General features: G+C 35.9%; 1 pseudogene; it reads left to right on the forward strand.

The window, feature by feature from the left end:
• Positions 1-16,154: 16,154 nt before the first annotated feature.
• Positions 16,155-17,780, forward strand: LOC149259489 (1-aminocyclopropane-1-carboxylate synthase pseudogene; annotated as a pseudogene).
• The last annotated feature ends 5,085 nt before the right edge of the window (positions 17,781-22,865 follow it).

The raw sequence follows: 22,865 nt of genomic DNA on the forward strand, positions 1-22,865 counted from the left end.
TCACCTAGCAGCTGACACTGTTGACCCTGATTACGCAATTTTTCCTCCCTGTCACCTCTGCGTAGTTTTTCCTGATAGTGCTCTGAAGCCTCTCATCTCAGCCTGAGCTATGCTCTACGCAGTTTCAGTGCCTTGTCCTCCCTTCCAGTCACTTGCACCCAAAACAGAAAACAATGCATCATGCTAGACTAGGAAATTTTTGGATTTGATGTCGTTTCGTCATGAGTGATTGCAGGAATAGGTACATTGATGAAACATGGCACGACAACGAACGGGACGAAGAAGGAGCACATGCTAGAAGACTTGCTCGCAAATGAAGAAGGAGCACATGCTAGAAGACTTGCTCGCATTTGAACGAAAAAATGAAGCACATCAAGTAGAAAGCGAATCAAGCAAAGACCACGACCATCGAAGGCCCTGTACACTTTGTCATGCAGAGGTGAAGACATGATACACCGAGAGCACACCAATCACTCAACAGCATAGCAGATCAACACAGACACCACGGTCATCCAATACATGTCAATAGTGTCATGTCGAGTTGTGTCATGAGTTGTCTTGACCACATCACTAATATGGGCCATAATTGTTGTAATCAAATGTAATGTAATGTGAAAGTCCAAGAGAAGCACATATGAAAAGTTGAAAAGTCGCAGGAAGTCAAACAGTCATGAGGGAAGTCGAAGAGTCACAAGGGTCGGGTATCCCCCTTAGCTATATATACCCCTAATCGTATGAACAAAGGAATTTTCACCTTGGCTCCTCCCACATAGCCTTGAGAGTCTGTAGTCTGTTCTTTGAGGAGCGAGGAGTGGCTCCAATGTCCCACTATTAGAGCTAGTGATGTACGGTGTACAGATGTGTCTTGGAATTTTTTCTTAATTCAAAAGTCTGTCTCATGCCAGCTCGTTTTCACGCATGTTTTGTATTAAATGTTTTTAATGCATGATTAATTAACCCGTACTAAGATAGTTGAACTACTTCAGTTATTTTAGTACTTACACTATTGAAAATGTGTTGTATTGTTTATCATTGTTGTCTCGTCCGTGTGGAATACTCCGCCGAACATTAGATAGACCATCCTTGTGTTTTCTTGGTTATAACGAGCGTCACCCCTGTGTGGACTATTCCGAAGGACGGTGTAGGTGTTTTCCCTTGTACTTTGGTTTTAATGATTGTTGCATCCACTATGGACTATTCCACTGGATGTTGGACAAACCCTTGTTGTTTTCGCGTGTGTCTCTCCCTAGGTGGTACTACTACCTCTCATCTAGAGGCTCACTTTTACCCTTTCCCTTACAATGAGAGAACTCGGACACAAAGTTACATTACGCACTCACTAGGCATACTCACCTCGCTTTCTTGAAGTTACAAGCATAACACTCTCATGTGTTGAACAACAAGAGCTAAGGCAAATATCTAAGATAATGACAATTGGGCCATCGTATTGGATGGGACTCCTACACCAAACGATGTGAGGTCTAGTTGGGACTTCATACCGGGGAGATCCCCTTTTTTTGCGGGTCCAGCATCGTCAACACCACCTTTAGATGTTCACTTGGGGTGTAAGATCAAGAACATTGAGTAATTGTAAGTTTGGATTTTTAATGGAATTGATGCCAATGTATGACTTAATTTTGCACTATTTTATAGTGGTCAGTTTCATGTGTTTTATTGGGAAAACAATTCCACACTTCTAATAAATGTTTTCTTTAATGTTTGAGCATACTAAATGCATTGTGTTTGCTAATATCATTGATTTATTTTTTTTATTTTTTTGTACTTAGGATTCTCACAACGAGCAACCTATCTACCATCTACCTTTTCACCCCACTACAATGCCAAATTACGAGAAGACTATTAAACAAGCACAACTTACACACAATGCATACTAATCAAGATTGAATCAACCACCTATTTAATTCCCACTCTCTTTAAGTCACCAATTTAGAATGTCTACAATAACAACAGTTCTTCACATGTTGGAGATGAAGACAATGGTATAGAGGTCAATATAGATTATTTATTACAATATACCCATACCATGGAGAGAAGGTTGTCACATGCATTTTGACAAGATGAGTTAGGAGACAATGCTCATGTCATCAATACTTTCTTCGAATGCCTAAAATATGCTTCCACCACCCCTCTCTTTGTGCATGGTTAAGGCATGACCAATTAGACACAACAATCTTACTGTACAACTTCAAATCTATGTATGGTATGTAAGACACATATTTATTCACACTAATAAGATAATCAACCATTAAATTTCAGGGCGCAGTCTCACTGTTCTATGCTTTGACTTTTTTGTTGAAATTTGATGATACAATTTTTCACCAAATTGTAAATTCTCTTTATTTAAATTGTATTTTTGAATGCATAAATAGATTCAACACCCTAAAAACAAATTGGAACACTTAAATTGTGTAAATTATATAACCCAAAGTTGCAATCCTACAAATCTCTATCAAATTTCAAACAAAATTGACTTTAAAAAATGAAAACATAGAAAAACTATAATGTCGTTAAATCCCATATATTTTGCGAAATCACCCACTAATTATCATCAAATGGGAAGGTAGATAGCATACCTCGAGGGAATGTTACATCACCTGATAAATTATGTTGATTTCAACAAAATCTATGAACTGTGCGCACAAAATGCACTAGTGTTTCTTTGATTACTCGATGAAAATGTGAGAAAACATATTGTTTTTTATTCACAAAAAACATACACTTATTGAAGTGCTACCATGATGTTATTAGTGTTCAATAAAAATGTGCATGTATTATATATTTAGATTATAATGTGTGTTTGTGTGTGTGTGTGCTTATTTTGGAATAGAGTTTTCAAAATTTTAATTTAATTATGAATAATTATTTAGTTGATGGTAGGAATTTAACTTCCACAAAATATTTTAAATTGTTCTTAATAGTAGTTATAAATCAAGGGTTGAGATTTAACTCAAAATTAATTATTCCATTTTGCCTTATTAATTAAATTGATTAATTAAAAAATGTCATATCAAATGAGTTATGGTTTTTGGAGCATTTGGTATTGAAAAGCAATGGTATTGGGCCGTGATATTGTAACAAAGTCTATTTATAGATTAAGAATCTTTGTCATTGAGTGGGGGTTAAATCTTTATGATTAAGAATCATGTTATATGTTTTTTAAATTGTATCTATATTTAATTTATATATTAATTGTGTGTGTGTGGTGAATTGTATTACCTTCAAAACTACAAATTACATAAAAGATGTATTAGTGTTAGGTCGGCCTCTCACAGGGGAGATTCGACTAAAGACAAAAATGAACCCTTTCTAGAGAGGTGCAAGATAATTGAGTGTTGGAGTGGTTCAAAACCATACAAAAATGAATTTTTTTTTTTACAAGATCGATTAAGTTTGTATTTCCAAAAAAAAGAGAAAAAAGAGCGTGCTCCTATTACATTTGTGAGAGATTGGAGTCAAGCTTTAGAAGGAAAATGGGAATGCAGTCCCTGATATAGTGCTTGAGTCCCAAAATTCTATTGGTGCCTATAACTACTCTCGCATATTGTCTTACATATTGGCCTGATAACAAGATAAATTTACAAAACATATTACTTGATATCTATAGTAGTACTTGGAAATGCTTAATATTGCTTTACTGAGTGCTCTTGATAGGATCTTTGCTTTTTTCCTTGACAAACTGAATTTTCTCCCTCCTGACTCAGGGTGTAGTTTTTGATGAAAGCCACAACTTCTTCCAGATGCACACACTTATTTTCTAATGCGATTATTTTTGTTTTCTGACTCTCAAAGTTCTTCTTTTGGTAGTTAATTTCCATTTTCATCTCTAGTCTGAGATCCTGAATTGATTCTTGGAGCCTGACTATCATGAATTTGTTGGCTTTACAGGTGGGACAACCATCATTCCTAGCAGCTTTCTCCATCAGATTAAATTCCATATTTATAGCTTGTTTCTCTGTGATTTTGGAGTGCTTCCTATATTTCCTGTGAATGTTGTTCCTTAGTCTTTTTTCTCTTCCCTTGCTATGGTGTCCCTTCCTCTACTTTCTGTTGTCTGCTTTCTTTTTCTCCTCCCTTTTTGCTGTTGAAGAGCGTTGTAAAACTTCCTTACTGCTGTTTGAGGCACTGCTGGCTTTGCTTTGGGCTGCTCTGTAGATTTCAAGATTGAAGGAGAGCTCTTTCTTAATATCTTTCTCACTCAGAGAAACAAAGTGGTTGAATTGGATGGCTGAAAGAGGGTTGATGGGTGAGGTGCTTAGATTTTTATGTGTTGAGGATCCAATGAGTCGATGGGGAAAACTGGAAGCAAAGGCTACTATGATCTTCTTAACGTTATTATAGTTGGGAGATGGAGGGGAAATCTCGTGCTTTGATAAGGGAGGGCAATGGAGATAACTGATATATGAGCACTTCTTATGATTCTTTGCACATAGAGAAGTGTATCCAACATTTACACTTATGGAGAAAGGCTCATAGCGATGACTAGATGGATAAAAATTAATGTGAGGGACTCAGAATATTAATCAGATGAAGAGAGTGTGAGGCGAAGATTTCTTGAGGTCGATGAGAGGAATGAAAAGGAATGATTTTAGAATTCTCTTTAACTAGGCTGCATTGAAGGGGTGAAGGGGAATGCTCGCGATTTAAGGATGGGAGTCGACAACAATGACTGTTGTGGAGAAGACAATTCGCATCACCGTTCCAATGAACGAAATGCTTATCCACCTTGGTCTTCGGACTGATATCAAAATTGGATACTCTCAGGATTTTTTTTGTGATTCACATGATTTCCTTGGGGAGTGAGTTGCTGGAATATATTTGAACTGATTTGCTGCTGTCCTTTGACTGATATTTTTGTTAATCTTCTGGATTTTTTTAAGGAGTGTGATTTTTATCATGATAATTGATTTGATATAGCTAAGGGATTGAATTATGATAGAACTCCTCATTTTCGCTGATATCTCCTTCCCTTCTATTAGTTGCCTTATTAACATAACGGTTTGTTGTTTTGTTATGCTCTCTTAAAATATGCTTAAATGTAATCTTGCCTGCATTTTCCAGGTTGTTCCTTATTCGTTTAAATATCCTATTCATTGCTGCATTTGTAGGATTTTTATTGCTTGCCATTGCTTCTATGATGATCGCTGAGTCTCCCAATATTATTGGGTATTTGATGACTCTTTTTTTGAGTATTCGTGAGCCCAGTAGCAAGCTGTAGGCTTTTGCTTTGTTGTTTGTAGTTTATCCCAGTCCCCATTCATAGGAGACCATAGCTTCCCCCCATGGGTCAATTATAATACCTCCAGCACCTACTTTCCTCGGGTTGTTTTTAGATGCCCCATCAAAGAACAAGCAATGTCTTTTTTGGTTTTCTTTCCAGGTTGTAAATTCTTCTTCATTTAGTCGGATTTTCCAGTTCTGGGCTGTAGGAGTGTTCATGAGACTTTTATTTCCTTTGTTTTTTATTGTTGCTTTACTGATCCAGTCCCTTTCTTCTTGTTGTAGGAGATTGTAGTCAATTGTTGTGGTGCCTTTCATATTTAGGAATTCAGATGTCAGGCCCCATGTTTTTTATAATATTCTCCCTATTCTTGGTGTCTGATCTTTGAAAATGCTCTTGTTTCTTGAGAGCCAAATTTGTCAGCATAGAACTGCTGGGAGACATTCCCAGAACCTATTTATCGTTGCCTTTTTCTTTGTCGAGTAGGGGTATGTCTTTTTCCATTCTCGAAAAAAATCCAAAAAAGTTTTGGAAAAATTTAGGTTGATTTCCAGGGGGCTTGATAGTTGTTTCCAACACTCTTTTGTTACCATGTAGTCCAGAAAGAGATGTTGAATAGTAGCTTCTTCCTTTAGGCACATTGGACACCTGGATGTACCATAAAAACTTTTTTTTTGAGGTTTTCAGTGGTGAGAATTTTCCCTTTTAATAGGGTCCATATGAAGATTTTGATTTTAGGGAGACTTTCAATCTTCCATACTAACTTCCATGGTGCCCATTCTTGTTGGTTTTATTGTTCTTAGGGAGATGTGTAGTCAGTATTAACTATGTAGCATCCTCCGCTTGGATCCCATGCAAAAGTGTCTTCTTCCTCAATGCTTGTCGGTGTTGCTCCTTTGAGGCGTTGCCTAACGTTGTCCCATTGACCTTTCAGATTTGGGGGAATTCTTGTGATGTGCCATTCTTACCAATTTCGATTTTCCCACCTGGAGATTGAGTGTAGAGTTTTCAGGCCTCTATCATTCATCCATTTTTGAATGTCTTCATGGCCCAGGTGGAGGTTTAGGGGCTCCTTCCCCATAATTCTATCCTCCCATGTTAAGACCGTTTTTCCATTGCCTTGAATTTTAGAAATATGATTGCTGATTAGAGGTGTTATCTTCTTCACAAGTTTCCAAACTTGTGTGCACGGTCTTGTTGGAATGTTTTCAGTCAATAAATTTGTTCTTAAGTGATTCATGTATTTTGTGGCTAGAGTTTTTTTCCACCAACTCTCCTTACCTGTTATCATTCTCCCTATGATTTTCATTCCTAATTTAGCATTGATTAGGCCAGGCAGTCATATAGATAAGCCTCCTTTTTCATATGGTAATGTTACTTGCTCCCATTTTACCAAGCTAAACTTTTTGTTCTCTTGTTTCCCTCCCTGCCAGAGGAATCCTCTTACTATTAATTCCATTTGCTTATGTGTACTTGTCGGTGCAAGAATTGTGGCATACTAATAAATTGGGAGCGTCGTGAGTAAGGTTTTAATTAGAATTACCCTGCCTGCCATGTTCAGCCGCATCATACCCCACTTTTGGATTTTCTCTTTCTTTTTTTCAATTTGTTTGATCCATAGCTTTGCTTTCAGATTCTCTTTTGAGATGGGTAGTCTGAGATAAAAGAAGTGAGTCCATCTTTCTTGAATAGGGATCTCAAGGATCTATGAGATTCGTTTCATGGTTCTGGGAGAGGTATTCCAGCCATATATTATGCATTTTGTGTTGTTTTAGAGACCACCAGAGACCTGTAAAAAATTGTCTAGAACTTTTTTAAATATTCTAGCAATTATGCTTGAGGCCCCTTCCAACAAGAGTGTGTCATCCAAAAACAGAGAGTGATTAATGCTTTTGACTCCTTTTGTGATTTGCAGTCCAGTAATGGTTCTTTCTCTCATTTGTTTTTCTAGTGCTCTACTTAGAGTATCTGCCATTATGATATAGAGGAAAGGAGATATAGGGCACCCCTGTCTCAAACCTCTTGAGCTTTGGAAGAAGTCACTTGGTCTTCCATTTATAAGTGGTGCTATCCACGGGTCCATAATGCATGCCGAGATGAGCTTTATAATTTATTTTGAGAACCCAAATTTTTTTAGAATAGCCATTAGATATGGTAGACTGACCCTGTCAAAAGCATTAGCCATATCTAGTTTTATGATAATTCATTTTTCTTTTCTTTGTATGCTTGAGTGAATGGCTTCCTGGACAATAATTACATTATCGATAATCTTCCTGCTTGGAACAAAGCCTCCCTGATTTTCCGATATTATTTCCGGAAGCACTTTCTTGATTCTATTTGCTATGATCTTTGTTACTATCTTGTAAGAAGAGTTGCATAGGGAGATTGGTTGGAATCTAGTGAAGGTGGAGGGATTGGATTCCTTTGGAATTAATGCCAGATAATAAGATTTTGTGTTGCCTCCCATTTTATTTTTCTTAAATACATTCCTTACCATTCTTAAGAAGTCTTTTTTTTTTTTAATGGTTTTCCAGTGTTGCCTATAGAAGGCTATTGTGAATCCATCTGGGCCTGGTGCCTTATCTGGGTGGATGCTCCATATTGCTACCATTACTTCTTCTTCTGAGATTTCTTTCATTATTTCTGCATTCTGTCCTTCTCTTATCTTTTTTTGAGTGTGCTGAAGGAAATTCTCATAGTCTGTTATTTCTTCATTCGCTGTCAGGAGGTTTTTAAAGTGATTATGTGCTGCTTTTTTTAGCTCCTCCACTCCCTTAATTTCTTGCCCATCCACTTGGATTTTGTCAATCTAATTTCTTTCTCTTCTTATTTGCATGGAATTGTGAAAAAATGTTGTGTTTTCCCCCCTACGTTCAGCCAAAGACTTCTTGACTTCAATCTCATCTCTTCTTCTTCTTTTCTATTTTCTCTTTAAATTTCCCAAAAAAGTTCCTTTTCTTGTAGATAGTCTTGTTTATCCTCCTCTTTATTTTCCTTTGCCTCTTGTATGTTGTCCATTTTTTTATCCAGCTTTGCTCTCCTTTTTTATTTTGCATTTCAATTTCCCTTTCCCAAGTTTTCACTTTTGTTCTCAAATTTTTTAATTTAGTTTCCCACACAAAGTGAGGTGAACCTGTGACCTTCTGTGCCCAAACTTCTGAAATTAGATTTCTAAAGTCTTCATTGTTATCCCATATTTGGCTGTACTTAAAAGGTAAAGGCCCTTGGTTATCTATTTTTCCCAAAATGATTGCCACTGGCTTGTGGTATGATGTTGTGGTGTGAATTTTTTTTGATCTTGTTGAGTTGAAACTTGAGATGATGTTTTCTTGAACCAATATATGGTCCAACCTCTCTTTCATATTGCTTTTTACCACCCTTTTATTATTCCATGTGTACTTCCCATTGCTAGGTGGGATATCAATTAACTTGTTATGTTCTATGATTGTTTCCACAGCCTCGCTGGATGGATCTGCATGGTAGGACCCTCCAAATTTCTCCTCAATATTTCGAACCAAGTTAAGGTCCCCTCCCAAGATCACTTTTCTATTTTGAGTTTCATTTAGAGTTTCCTGTACTGTGCTCCAACATTGTTCTTTTTCCTTGTAGTGATTTGGGGCATAAATATTGATGAAGTTGTATTGCTCCTTGGTGTTTATTTCCTTTAGGTTTGTTCTGATCCAATATTGCTCCTTTTTTTGTTGCATTATTTCCCATTTTCCTTTCTTCCATAGTGTACAAATTCCTCCTGAGGCCCCTATGGCCCGTACTGTTGTTCCTTCATAGTTTTTAAAAAAAATTTATCATTTTTTTTTATTCTTGGCTGCTTGTTTTGGTCTCCTGGATCATGAATATATCTGGGGTTTCTTTTGCTAATATATCTCTTGCTGCATTCACTTTGAAGGGTGTTCCCAGTCCACGACAATTCCAGGAGACCAAATCGTTACTTATTTGTTTGATGGGATGATGGACCTTTCCCTCTATGTTGATTTTGGTTTTTCTCATTATTCCTAGAACTTTTTGCAAAGAAGGAATCCATTGGTTGTTGCGTGCCTAGTGCCATATCCTTAGCTGCTGCTTCATCTCTCAACTCCTTGTTAGATTTTCTTCCTGCTTCTTCTTATTCTTCTTCTTCTTCTCTCTCTTTTTTTTTTTTTTTTTTTTTTTTTTTTTTTTTTTATGTTCAAAGGTTTGGAAGGACTCCTTGGACTGATTTCTGGTTAATATTCGATCCATTGATGGGGAGCGGGAGAGCGGAGGCTTATAGAGATTGATGGCATGATAAGGGAGCTGGGTGGGTGTGGGGGGGGATCGTGGAGAGGGGGGAGCTGGTGGCTCTTCCAAGGGACCAAAGGGATTGGGGTTTATAAGAGATGAGGGGATTTCTATGTTGGGTGAGGGCGAGGAGGGTTCAGTGGATGCTTGAGGTTGTGATGAGGAAGGGAGGGGCTGTTTGTTGGAAGATTTCTTCCGCTTGACTTGTTCCCATTTGTTTTCCGGTTCTTCTGCATTTTCATTTTCTTTCTTTTTTGGACATCTATTTGCAAAATGATCGTATTCATGACATACCTTGCACTTTAAGGGGATTTGTTTGTAGTCCAGCTGTTGTATATGTATCCATTGGTTGACTTTGATATTTATTGCTTCTGGGAGGCCTTTCCCTAAGTCCACTTCTACACAGATCCTGGCACATGCATGCATGTTCTCCTTTGGTTCACATCTATCTATGTATTTCCCCACTGCATTCCCAATAGCTTTTACTGATTCATCTCCCTAGCAGTGAAGAGGAAGATGTGGTAATCTGACCCATACTGGCACAGCGCTGGGGACATCCATTTCAGGGTCAAAATCAGGAGTCCATCGGTTTAAATATAGTCCTCTCATGTCCATGAAGTATGGGTCATTCCTGAAGATTAAATCACGATCTTCTTTTGTTTCAAAATGGAAGGTATAATACCCTCTTCCACAAAACATTATGGAGATTTTCCCATTGATTGATGATGTCCAGTTTCTTTCTACCCATTTATGAACAAACTTGGGTGATGGCCATAAACCTGTGAACTGACCAACCAAGCTACGTTCTGCAAGGGACAACGCTGCTCTTCGAGGGAGATTCGGATGAAGGGAGATCTCAGGATTATCATCCAGTCTCTTAACAAACTTGGTTAATGATGGCCTACTTTTTGGAGGTCCCATTGCAAAGTTGAGGGATGCAAATGCGTTTGCAGAGTCTTCATGTTCATGTTGATGATCTGATGATGGATCTCCATCTTTTGGAGAGTCCATTTGCTCGATTGATGCAGCAGGAGGCCATTGGAAGGCGGCTGTGAGCAGCGTGAGCCCAGGTTAGGTCACGCAATTTGCACAGCATCGGAGGAGAGCTACATGTACATTCGGAGTTATTTTCAACAAGGAAAATTTGAAGGTTTAAAGGGACATTGTTATCAGGATTATGCATACGCTGTCTTGTGGAACTGAATCATTAAATTTTGAATAGAAGTCATTCATACAAAAAGGAATATTGAGCCTAATTGGAAAATAGTAAATAGATGGAAGAAAATACCAATAGAGCGAGACCATGATATACAATTAAGTAGATGGGTATATATCTATGTCAGCAACCTGGATAGGATCTTTGTTGTCCTCGGTTGTGCCCCTTAATGGGGGAGGAATCCCAAGCACTCCATATGTTTGTCTAGGTCCGTCATATGCTAATGCAAGTGCTCAAGGGAGTGGAGAGTGTCTGCTCAATGCTCATGTCAATCCATTGAGTACTATGTCCAGTGAGAACAACAGACAATTCACCATAAATTTTCTACATCAAGAACTTCATATGCCAATAGAGGTCAACTATCTACATGTGTTGATTAAACTTGCCTTGAGTGCGACCTTTGTCGGGAACCCAGTCTTCCAATTTTGCTAGAACCTCTGTGTCAAAGAGATGAATGTGATGAGAGGAACCTTCTCTCTCAGCACAAGTGAGTTCTTCCTAAATGGGCCTTAGAATGAGGTCGTGATAATGGGTGGATGCTTCCTCCAAGCCATGATGCATACGCATGCTTCCCTTGTGGGCCTTCTCGTGATAGTAAGTCCCCCCCTTGTGAACTTGAGCTCATTGTCAAGGCATGGGAAAAGGAGCAGAAAAGTGAAAAGAAGATAAGACTAGAGATAGGGGAAAGAAGGTTGAGTTGGCACCAGAGAGACATCACGTCACAAGGACATGGGGGAGATGACACATTTGGGGGAGAGGAAACTACAAGGAGATTTTGGTTGAGATATCCAGTGGCAAGGAGATTGACTGCATGGACGAGTGAAAGGCCAGTTGCAAGGGGCTTGGGATGGATTCACCAACAGTGCACAAAAGGGGATAGGGAATGTGAGAAAAGGAGGAGAGCACAAGTCAAATGGATCCCGAAGGATGAGAGGAAGAGACGAAAGTGAGATGGGCCTAAGATGCCAAGAGATGGTGAGTGCAACAACTCTTGAGGGTCGCTTATAAAGATGTAGAGGAGGCCACAAAGGGTAGAGAAAACCATGCCCAGGGGTGAATTTGATCAAAATTAAGCTGTGATAGAGCAACAACTTAAAAAAAGAAAAATGACTGAGGAGAGGAGAGATACCATCTGCAGTGAGCTACAATTGAAGTTGATGTTGTAAACGACTAGGGCTAAAATGATGCGATAGTTGAGGAGGATGTTGTTTCCTTGGCAAGGGTGTCGAAGAACCAAACGAAAACACATTGCTGGTAGTGGTACAAGTCCCAAATTTTTCCCTTATCGATCCACCATATCCTTCGAGTGCAGTATAACTAGAAATAACCTAAACAACAATCCCAAACCCATTGTTAAATCATATCTCCATGGGATGGCGCGAATGAGCTGTTGAATGACCATTGAGGTGATTGGTGTGTTGTTGAGGGCAAACTGGAAGTTAAGTTGAATGATGGACGTCATGCTCCAATGCAGTGCCATTACAACTCTCATTAAAACTATCACAAGGTGTGCTACCACATCCCCCGATCCTTGGGCCAAGTGGGATGAAATCACCCCCCTTTTTGTCTCAAGAACACCCTATCCAAGAAATAATAATAATATACTAATAATTATTATTATTTAAAATAAATTTATAATTTAATTAATTTTTACAATTTTTTTAAAATCTTTATAATATAAACGTTTTCATGTTATCATGAATTCATGCCTATGCCTATCCATATTTATCAATAATTGCCAACTATTTATAGTTTACAAAATTTAAATGTAAATGTATATATAATTATGTTGTATAGGTTTAACAATTGAAGGTAGATCGGTTGGATTTTGCGTATTGAAATAAAATGGGTGATTTTGCACACTGAAATAAAATAGGTGTGATCTAGTTTTTTTTTTTTTTTCAATTAAAGAAATCACACTTGGAGCAGCTCTCGGGGATATATAGTCTTGCCCAAGATTAAACTACAAGACTTGCAAAAACCAAATCTCCAGATATAACTGTTAGACCACAACCTCAAAACTTAGTATAGCCTAAAATTCACTAACTAAAAAAATGGGGTGAATTGGAAGGAAAATCCACCCGACACGACGCATCATCTGATACTTCCATTTCATCAACTGGATTTGGTGTTGCTTTTTATTAGGCTACATACCCTCGGTTGTTGGATGGCCGCTGGCTTGGCTGATAATGTTGGATGATATGTGCATTGCAACTTTTAAGAGTAAGAACTTCTTTTATTTACATACATACCATTTTAGTCGGAAAATCTAAAAATATGTTTCTATGTAAGTAATTTTCAATTCATTGTAAGATTTTTAAAATCCAATTTAATTTTGGATTAAGCTTATAAGCAATTATTTTTTTTAATAAATTTTTTCATAAAAGTCACTGGTATGGCCTCCAAATGTTACTCCCTTACCTTACAAGAATTATCGCTACAGACCTGTTGAGGCAAAAGGGGAGGGGTAGTCTAACGAGTCGACGATTTTAACTCCTCGACGTTCGCACTCGTCAGTCTCCGACCATCTCTGCCATCCTAATCTCCCATCAACCTTTTCTGTCGTTGTACAACCTGGTATATACAATCGCATAGAAGTAATGAAATGTACTTGTAGTTTTTATAAAAAATTGGGTTTCGAAAATAAAACGTTGAAGTTGATATAATTTTATATGATGTTGTTTATAGCACATTTATATAGTTTTATTTTGGGTGATTTTTCGTTAAGTTTTATTTTTATAATTATTTCAAATTATCATATTCTTAAATAAAAATTTTGAACACAGCGTTAATATATATTTTTAATAATTATAATTTTTAAGTAATATAATTTATTTATTTATTTTTATTATTTATTTCAATTTTATAATAAATATTTGCAGGTTAAAATGGATTAATTTTTAAAATTTTTAAAATTATAAATTTTTTTAGTATTTAATTTCATATTATATATCATTTTATCACATTAAATGATAATAAAATTACATTTATAAAATTTAATCTATTTTTAGATAATAAATTTGATTAATAAAAAAATAATTTTCTAATTTCATTATATTTTGTAAATATAAATATTCCAAGGGGAAGAATTAATATTCTAAGGGGTAGAATTTAATTGTGGGAAATGAATAGTTTTTCAGTGTCAGACTTTGGAATCAAAGCCCACTTACATATTATTTTTTTAAATTTCAACTCTTTGGATGTAGATGAATTGAAATGTTGATTCAAATCTCTACTAACTTTGTGTGTTGTGTGTTGTGTGCTATGTGGGAACCTCAATGAACCTTATATGTGTGGCAACATAGATATGTAAATTAAAAATCCAAAAATTCAACATAATTGCTAATTGCAACCATAAAAAAGATGTTGATTATACCATATAAAAGAAAATAATAGTGTAAACTCTGAGATAATCCAAAAGGAGACAAAATTTTATTTTAAATTAACTTGGTTAGTTTTCATTATACTACATGAAAATTATATCAAACAATTTATGATGTGTCATTTAATGAATAAGTAGTTATATTATCTATATAATTTTAAAGGTTGTAAAAGAATTGGTTATATATTAATAATAATTTTATATTATTGATAATAATTAATATAGGTATATAAATTAAATGGTTGGTAAATATTTATATACATCAATTTATAATAGACATAAAGACACTTATTTTATGATACACTTCATATTTTCAAGATTAAAAAAATCATAAAAATTAACTAAATTATAATTTTATTTTAAATTATTATTATTCTCAATTATAAATAGAATTAAACATTGCTAAAGTTCTGAGTTTGCATAGTGAAACCTTAGTGGTGCACTTGCTCTCTGATGGCTTTAGGCTATGGGGAGCTTGACCCTCTGCCTCCACCGCCATCCCTTGATATTGCTACATTCAATGCTTTGGTTGTTGGTGGTCCAAGATTCCATTGAGCTAAGTATGCTAGATCTATTAAAAAACTAGATGTTTTTGGAAGTGATTGGCATGGATAGTGACTTTTGGAATCTAGTTGGCATGGATAGTGATTTTTGGAGTTAGGCATGGATAATAATAATTTAAAATAAAATTATAATTTAGTTAATTTTTATGATTTTTTTAACCTTAAAAAGGTGATTGCTACATTCAATGCTTTGGTTGTTGGTGGTCCAAGATTCATTGAGCTAAGTATGCTAGATCTATTAAAAAATTAGATGTTTTGGAAGTGATTGGCATGGATAGTGACTTTTGGAATCATGGATAGTGATTTTTGGAGTTGGGCGTGGATAATAATAATTTAAAATAAAATTATAATTTAGTTAATTTTTATAATTTTATTTTTTTAACGTGAAAAAGGTGAAGTGTATTGTAAATTAAATGTCTTGAGGTATATTATAAATTGATGTATAGAAAGATTTACCAACCACTTAATTTATATAGCTATATTAATTATTATTAATAAAATTAAAATTATTATTAATATCTAACAAATATTTCACCACCTTTAAAATAATATAGATAATAACAAATATTTTCACAACTTTTAAAATAATATAGATAATATAACTTTCATGTATTATAATAAAAAATAACACAACTATATATATATTTTTTAATTTATACTATCATTTTTTTTAATTGATATAATCCATAATTAATGATGTAATTAGCAATTATCTTCGGTTTTTAGATTTTTAGACTACCTATCCATGTTTCCTACCTATAAAGTTAGTTGAGGAAACAATTGATATAATCAATAATTTTTTTAATGGGTACAATTAGCAATTATGTTAAGTTTTTGGATTTTTAAACTACCCATCCATGTTTCCCCACCTATAAGGTTAGTTGAGGGAACAACTGGTATAATCAACCCTTGTTTTTAATGGTACACTCAGCAATTATGTTAAGTTTTTGGATTTTTAAACTAGTTATCCATGTTTCCTCACATATAAAGGTTAGTTGAAGGTTTATTGAAGTTCCCACTTGACACACAAAGGTAGTGGAGGTTTAATCAACATTTCAATTAATCTTAGGTTTTCCGCCTTAAGAGTTTAAATTTAAAAGGATGATATGTAGGTGGTACAAAGTCCAGTAGCATCTCAATCTTGATTTCAGGGAGATTATGTAGAGGACCGGGACTCCGGGAGTACTACGCCAGAAGTGGTGGGTACGAAGTCCAGGAGCATCTCAATCTTGATTTCAGGGAGATTATGTAGAGGACGGGGAATACAAAGCAAAAGCTGACAGGTTTCTTGGGCACTGGAGATTCCCAGACATAGAGTGGAGTAAAGTATAAAGCTAAGGAAACCATGGAAAATTTTATCCATTTCTTGGGCAGGGGAGATTCTCAAGGACAAAGAACAGTTATGAGTAGACAAGCCCAAATCTGTTTGAAGAAGAACACAATGTGCAGGTCCCAGGAAGATACAGAGCCGAGCCATCAATGGCAGATAATACAATCACAAAAATTGAAGAGGATGGACAAAAGGATGGACAAGAAGACAGAGACTATGGTGTATCAGAACAAAAGGACGGGGAGGGAGACAGAGACCATGGTGTATCAGCAGAAAAGGATGGGCAAGGAAACAGAGACCATGATGTATCAGAAGCACAAGCAGAGGCAGTCATGACATCGGTGAGCCCACAAGGGCATGGAGGGCAGCCTATATTGCTCTCAGTGATTCCCTGCATTGTCTTCTATTGCTTATGGAAGCTCTACTTCAGGCGACTGCAGCACAGAGTGTCGAGGACTCTGTGGGGTCGTGAGGCCTTCATCTCTTCAAGGGCTTTTGCAGACGATAGCGTAGAGAACCTCCATGACATTCCTCAGGATAATGTCATTGAGATGAGGTTGGCCGAGAATCAGTTATCAAGAAATCTCGTTCAAGAATGGTTCGCATCTCATCCCAAGGCAACGATCGATCCTTCCAGCTTAAGACAAGTTGCAGGCAACAATGATAACGATGGAATGCCAGCCCTGAAAACTGCTGTAGCTGCTTATATGTCTCAAGTGATGAAAGGGAAAGAGCTGTTTAATGAATCTCGAATAGTTTTAACAGCTGGATCTAGTTCTGCCATGGAAATCCTTAGCTTCTGTCTGTCAGAGCAAACGGGGGATGCGTTTCTGGTTCCATCTCCCTACAATCCGAGCTTTGACCAGGATATCAAATGGCGCACTGGAGTTGAATTAGTGCCTGTTCATTGCCGCAGAACCAGAAAATTTAGCATAACAACACCTGCTCTGGAGATGGCATACAACCGAAGCAGGAGGAGGTTGAACATTTGCGCGATTCTTATATCGAATCCTTCCAATCCAGTCGGTAAGATCTTGAATTCAGATACATTGGAAAGTCTCCTGCATTTTGCCATTGAAAAGGATATTGATTTGATATGCGACGAAACTCAGGCAGGATCAGTGTGTGGTAGCCAAGAGTTTACGAGCATAACACAGGTTCTAGACTCTGAGAAATTTGAATGTTTTAGAAGCAGAGTCCACATTATCTGTGATTTAGGGATTCCAGAATTTAGAGTTGGGGTACTTTATACTTACAATGACGAGGTCATTAAGGCTGCTAGGAAATTGGTAAGGTTCAGCCCTGTTTCGTCTCCCACACAGTGTTGCCTTCTTGCCATGCTTTCAGACGCCCAATTCTTGGAGAAATACATCGCAGAAAATCAGAGGAGGTTGTGCGATAGATTTTGCAAATTCACCGGAGTATTGGATCAGATGGGCATCAAATATTTCAGGGAAGAGGAGAGCCATGGGGGAGTTTATTGTTGGGTTGAACTGGGGAGCTTAATGCAATCTTACAATGTGAAAGGAGAACTTAATCTCTGGAAACGATTATTGAGTGAAGCTAAGGTAAATGTTACTCCCGGATCTGCTTGCCATTGCATTGAGCCTGGTTGGTTCCGCTTCTGCTTTGCCACTGTTAGAAACTCTGAAATGAGCGAGGCTTTAGACCGGATTCAGAAACATTTTCTTCTCCGCAAATCAGAAGCAGAACCAGATCTAGGCATTGGAACTGATTCAGAAACATTTTCTCGGCCACTGAGAGCTCAGGGGTGACGGATCATATAAACGAGGAACATGAATCTTAATGCAAATTCCACTTCTTCAACAGCCAGACTCCAGTTCATAATATTGGACTGTATATCCTACGTCGCTCCACCAATAAAATCATTATACTAATGTTCAGTTACAGCTTCTGGTACAGTAATGGTAATGGGAAATTATTATTAGTGTCAACTAGTGCAACTGAGATTTCGTTCTTCACATGGTATCAATCTCTACTGTATACATGGAGAGTGTTTCTAATTTTTGTTTAATCGCCATGAACTTGTACAAAATGATGCTTTGAAGTTTGAAGTTAAGATCTGGTTGGAGGAAAGAACTGAAAGTATTTTCAGACACGTTTGCCCCTCCTCTGTGGTTTGTAAAAAGCATTTCGTAAAGAAACATTCTTTAATAATTTCGAAATTCAAATCATTATTTCGTTTGCTTAGGTGTGATCGCATGTGAATGTGGTGTTACTAGAGTAACGAGACCTTAAATTTTAATGTTAAAATAGTTAATTTATGATCTTTTATATTAGGGTATAAAACAAGTGTTACATAGTAGCGAGTTTTGTTGGTTAGTTTAAATATAGTTAAATTAGAGAAAAATATTGAATTCGAGTTAGTGTTAAGATTTAGAATTAGATCAATATAGATTCTAGAGATTGTTAAAGTCTTGATCTATACAATTAAAGAGCAAGACCAACCATGATTTCAATGCCAGTGCAAATATAGTTTTAAAAAACTATAATATGTTCACTCGAGCATGAAGATTTTGTTTTGGTGCTTGTGAGAAATTTTTGCATACTTATTTCCACACCCCATGATTGTTTTTCCAACCCCCTAAGCCAAGAAATGAAGATATGGTAAGTTGAGGTCAATTGGGGATCAAGGTTCCAACTTCTATCATTAGGTTTACCATACCACGGGCTCTGAGTGGACTAAAAAAACTTTCCCGATTTTCCATATTGTAACATATCATTGTTAAAGAAGTAGAGACAACCTCATAGGACAAAAGAATATTATTTAAAAGAACTTCATAGGACAAAAGAATATTATTTAAAAATTAGTTGACTCCAAAACAATTACATTATATAAAGATTGCATTCTCCAACTCAAATATGCATTTAATGTTGCATTGCATATATAATTATATTTCCATTTACATTTAAATTAGAATGAAATATTCTCACATCTTTTTAAAATAACTTGGTTAATCATACTAATAAAATATGTAGAATTAAATAGAACAACATTAAAGAATGATATAATTTTTTTAAAATAATGTTCTTAATCATAATAATAAAATAGGTCTCAGTTGTATGTATTTGAATAGATGCCAATAAATTTGTGGTGTTCTCCAAATTTCTTTCTTGGCTTTTATGCTTTGAAGTTAACTAGGTTAATGATGTTAGGGTCTAAAATACCAGCAACCTTTATTGCCCCTACCTTATAATAGGAATATTCAAATGTTAAATGTTGAAGTTTGGTGCATATAAGATGCATATGTCCCTATGATTAAATGTTGCCTCATTAATACACTGTACAACTGTTATGAGATCGATAATCTCTTAGGTACAAAAATAAATTACTGTAAAATAAGACTATAGCCAATGAAAATAAAGAAAAATAAAATAAGATATTTTAAAAAATAAATATATTTTTTCTCTATAAAGTTAACTTTGCAAAATGCTATATGATTTTTAGTCAAATAGCAAAGTAATTCATAGTCAACGCTATCACGAAAGCGTAATACACTTGCCTTGCCTTGCCTTGCGGGAGGATAATAAATTTGTGTATATATATTACACCAATAAATATTATAATTAATATATATATTTTTAAGTTTAAAATACAATTTTTATAATTAAAAAAAATATAAAGTGAAATTTGATTATTCATTACATAGACCTTTTATGTTATAATATAATAATAAGTATTCATAAAAATCTTAAACACCAATATATTTTTAATTAACTTTATAGAAAAAAAATTCATGATTTAGTTTGTTTTATTTTGAATTCAAATTATAACATCTCTACCATATTAGGAAGGTCTCTAATAACAATTAATTTTGTACAATTTTATAATAAAAATAATTTAAAATTATCCATAATAAATAAAAATATATAATTTTAACAAAAAGAAAAGAAAAGAAAAAGAAAAATGTTTAAAGCAAAAAAGATAAAATATGTCACTTAATAAATATTTTACTCCTTTAATAAAACCTAATTTATAAACTTATTATTAGAATATGAAGCTTTATCACAATATTAATTATATGATGATGATGATGATTAACATCCATTAAGACCAATACACTCTATCAGACCTCGAGAAAAGAAAAATAATATAATTGTGATTCTTCAAAATCTCATTTCTGTGATTAAAAAAAGAGAAAGAATCGATCCAAGATCGCTATAGTTGGGTTGGCTTAATAAGTCAATAAGATTAGAAATGTGGCAGATGTTAGTGAATTGAGAGCAGATGTGAGTAAGAGTTGGGCAATCTAAACATAATTGTTTTTCATCTTCCACCTTTTTAGTATTGAAAATCTGACAGATTCTATCATCCTAGGGAGTCTTGGGAGTAGACCACCACCCGATTTCACTTCAAAGCTCATGAGAATTAGTTCTTATCCTAGCGATGTTCATTTTTTTCTTAGTGCTGGTCAACACAGAGAGATAATTTTGGTTATCAAGGGTGGGGTTGATCACCTCCTTATAGTATCTTAGCTTCCTTTTACCCTCCAACTCCTTATCATCCCACAAATTGTCCTTAAAATTGGAGGTAATAGTATCTTTGACACTATCTTTGCTTCTCATGACGATCTCCTCCTTAATCCCCTGATGGTTGAGCCAACACTGGGCATCCTTATGCCACCCATGCTTGAGGCAAAGGTGGGGGTTTTGACTAAAGTTAGAAGAAATTTTTTGGAGCCTCTTGGATTCAATGTTGTAAAGATTCTTCTTATACATTAGATATCTAAATATAGTTGTACTTTCAATGGGGGACAAGCCAACTTCAATCAAGAGGATAGGATAGGGAGTATTTCCCTTGATCTTTAGGTTGTAGGTTATGAATTGCTTTTGAATCATCTCAATCTTTCTCCACGACTCTCTGGATATACTGCAACCCCAAACTTCACATCCGTATAAGACAACAGGGGTGATGAGAGTCTCAAAGAGGAACCTTTTTTAACTCCAAATGCAAAGATCGACCAACTTACAATTGTTTTCAAGCTCATAATAAGCTTTCCAACCTCCAATAATCCTTTTCTCGATGCTATAATTCCAGTTGAGTTGATGAGGAAAGTCAATACCCAAATATTTGTAAGAAGAAACCTGCTCTAAACAATGGTTATCATAGACGAAACTACCATGGGTGGTCTTTTTTATTTAATGATCATGACTTTAGTCTTGTCGGTATTAACTGTCATACCCATCTTGGAGTAGTAGACATGAAGAGTCTTAAGTTGCTTGTCTAGGTCATCATGGCTTTTTGCAAGAAGAACGATATCATCAACATAAAGGAGAAGAGTAATGATTATACCACCAAGCTCAATGCCCTTGCAACCTGCAGTTTCCAGACACTCCTCAAGCTTATTGATGTAAATGCCAAAAAGGGTAGGGGATAGGGGAAACCCTTGCTTAACCCCAATATTGCATTTAATATCTTTAGACCACCCTTCGTTGGTCTTAAGCTTGGCAATGATAGTCTCATAGAGGCGGATCACAACAATCCTCAATTCAGGAGGAACCATGATCTCTTCAAGTCTCTCCCAGAGCTTATCTCGAGGAACAATGTCGAAATATTTTCTAAAGTCCACAAAACAACAGAAGAGATCGAATTTACTATTGCGACATTCCTTTGCAATGATCCTGAGAGTGACAAGATGGTCGATAGTCGAGTGATGTCTCCTAAAACCAACTTGCCCTTTAGCTCTTTTACCATGGTTTTCAAGCCAAAGGCTAAGCTTCTTTTCCAAAATGAGCCCATATAGCTTGGCTAGGATGTGGCTAATCATAATGGTCCTATAGTTAGAGGGAACACTTTTGTCCCCATTTTTAAAGATAGGCACAATAAGGCTTTGCGTCCAAAGCTTAGGGAAGCCATGTTGTGTAGCCAAATTGAGAAGCTTGTGGAGATGAGGAATGAGGATAGATATTCCCATTTTAAAGATCTCATCTTGGTATCCTTCAATATCTTTAGCTTTCCCATTAGCGAGCTTATTAATCCCAGACTCAACGTCTTCCAGGGAAAATATATCATCCTTAATAGGAGTGTTTAAGATGGTGCCCATGGTGTCCAGAGAGTCATACAACTTCTTAAGATAGTTGTCCCAATTTTCTAGGGGGATAAAATGATTATCTTTAGTTTTACGGACAAGCACATTCCGCCAAAACTTTCTAGGCGCAACTTTAGAACTTTAGAAAGGTGGAGAAGATGCTCTTGTCTCTTATTAATATATGACCTCTTCTTCCTCTCTATGAGAGCTTTGTATATACTTATATTTTGAAGCTTAATGATTTCATTAGAAGCATCTTTGATCGCTTTCCAAGTAATTTTACAGTCTTTGTCATACCAAGGATTGGAAGTTATATTTTTCTGCTTATACGAAGTCTCTTTTGAGAACTTGATAATGGTAGTGGAAAGGGTAATAATAAAATGGTAATAAATTTGATCAATGTTGTTATTATAAGTCAGCGAGCCTAAATCCCTTTCTAAATCCCTTAAGAAAAGGTCGACATTACTTCTATCGAAGCGAATGTGTCTTTTTCTTTCATTAGTTTCCTGCATGTGGCTGGTGTGCATAACAAGATTGAAGGATAAAGACAAAGGTATGTGGTCAAAGTCACGCTCGTACCCGTTAAGTAGCTCAGAGTTTGTAATATGGTTGAGGTCATGGGTGTCAAAAATCGCATGATCCATGACACTATTTCCCAGCCCATGGAAACAAGTCATCTCACTGGAGAGAGGCCACTTGTTAATACCATTACAAATGATAAGGTCCTGGGAACTACAAAGTTTGAGGAGCTCGGTGTAGAATAAGTTATCAATTACGTCTTCAAAGTTTCTCTTGAATCTATTAGCTAAG

The sequence above is a fragment of the Pinus tabuliformis genome, chromosome 6, assembly GCF_031772625.1.
Source record: "Pinus tabuliformis cultivar Carrire ecotype Pingquan chromosome 6, CPIR1, whole genome shotgun sequence".
NCBI classification, from domain to species: Eukaryota; Viridiplantae; Streptophyta; class Pinopsida; order Pinales; family Pinaceae; genus Pinus; species Pinus tabuliformis.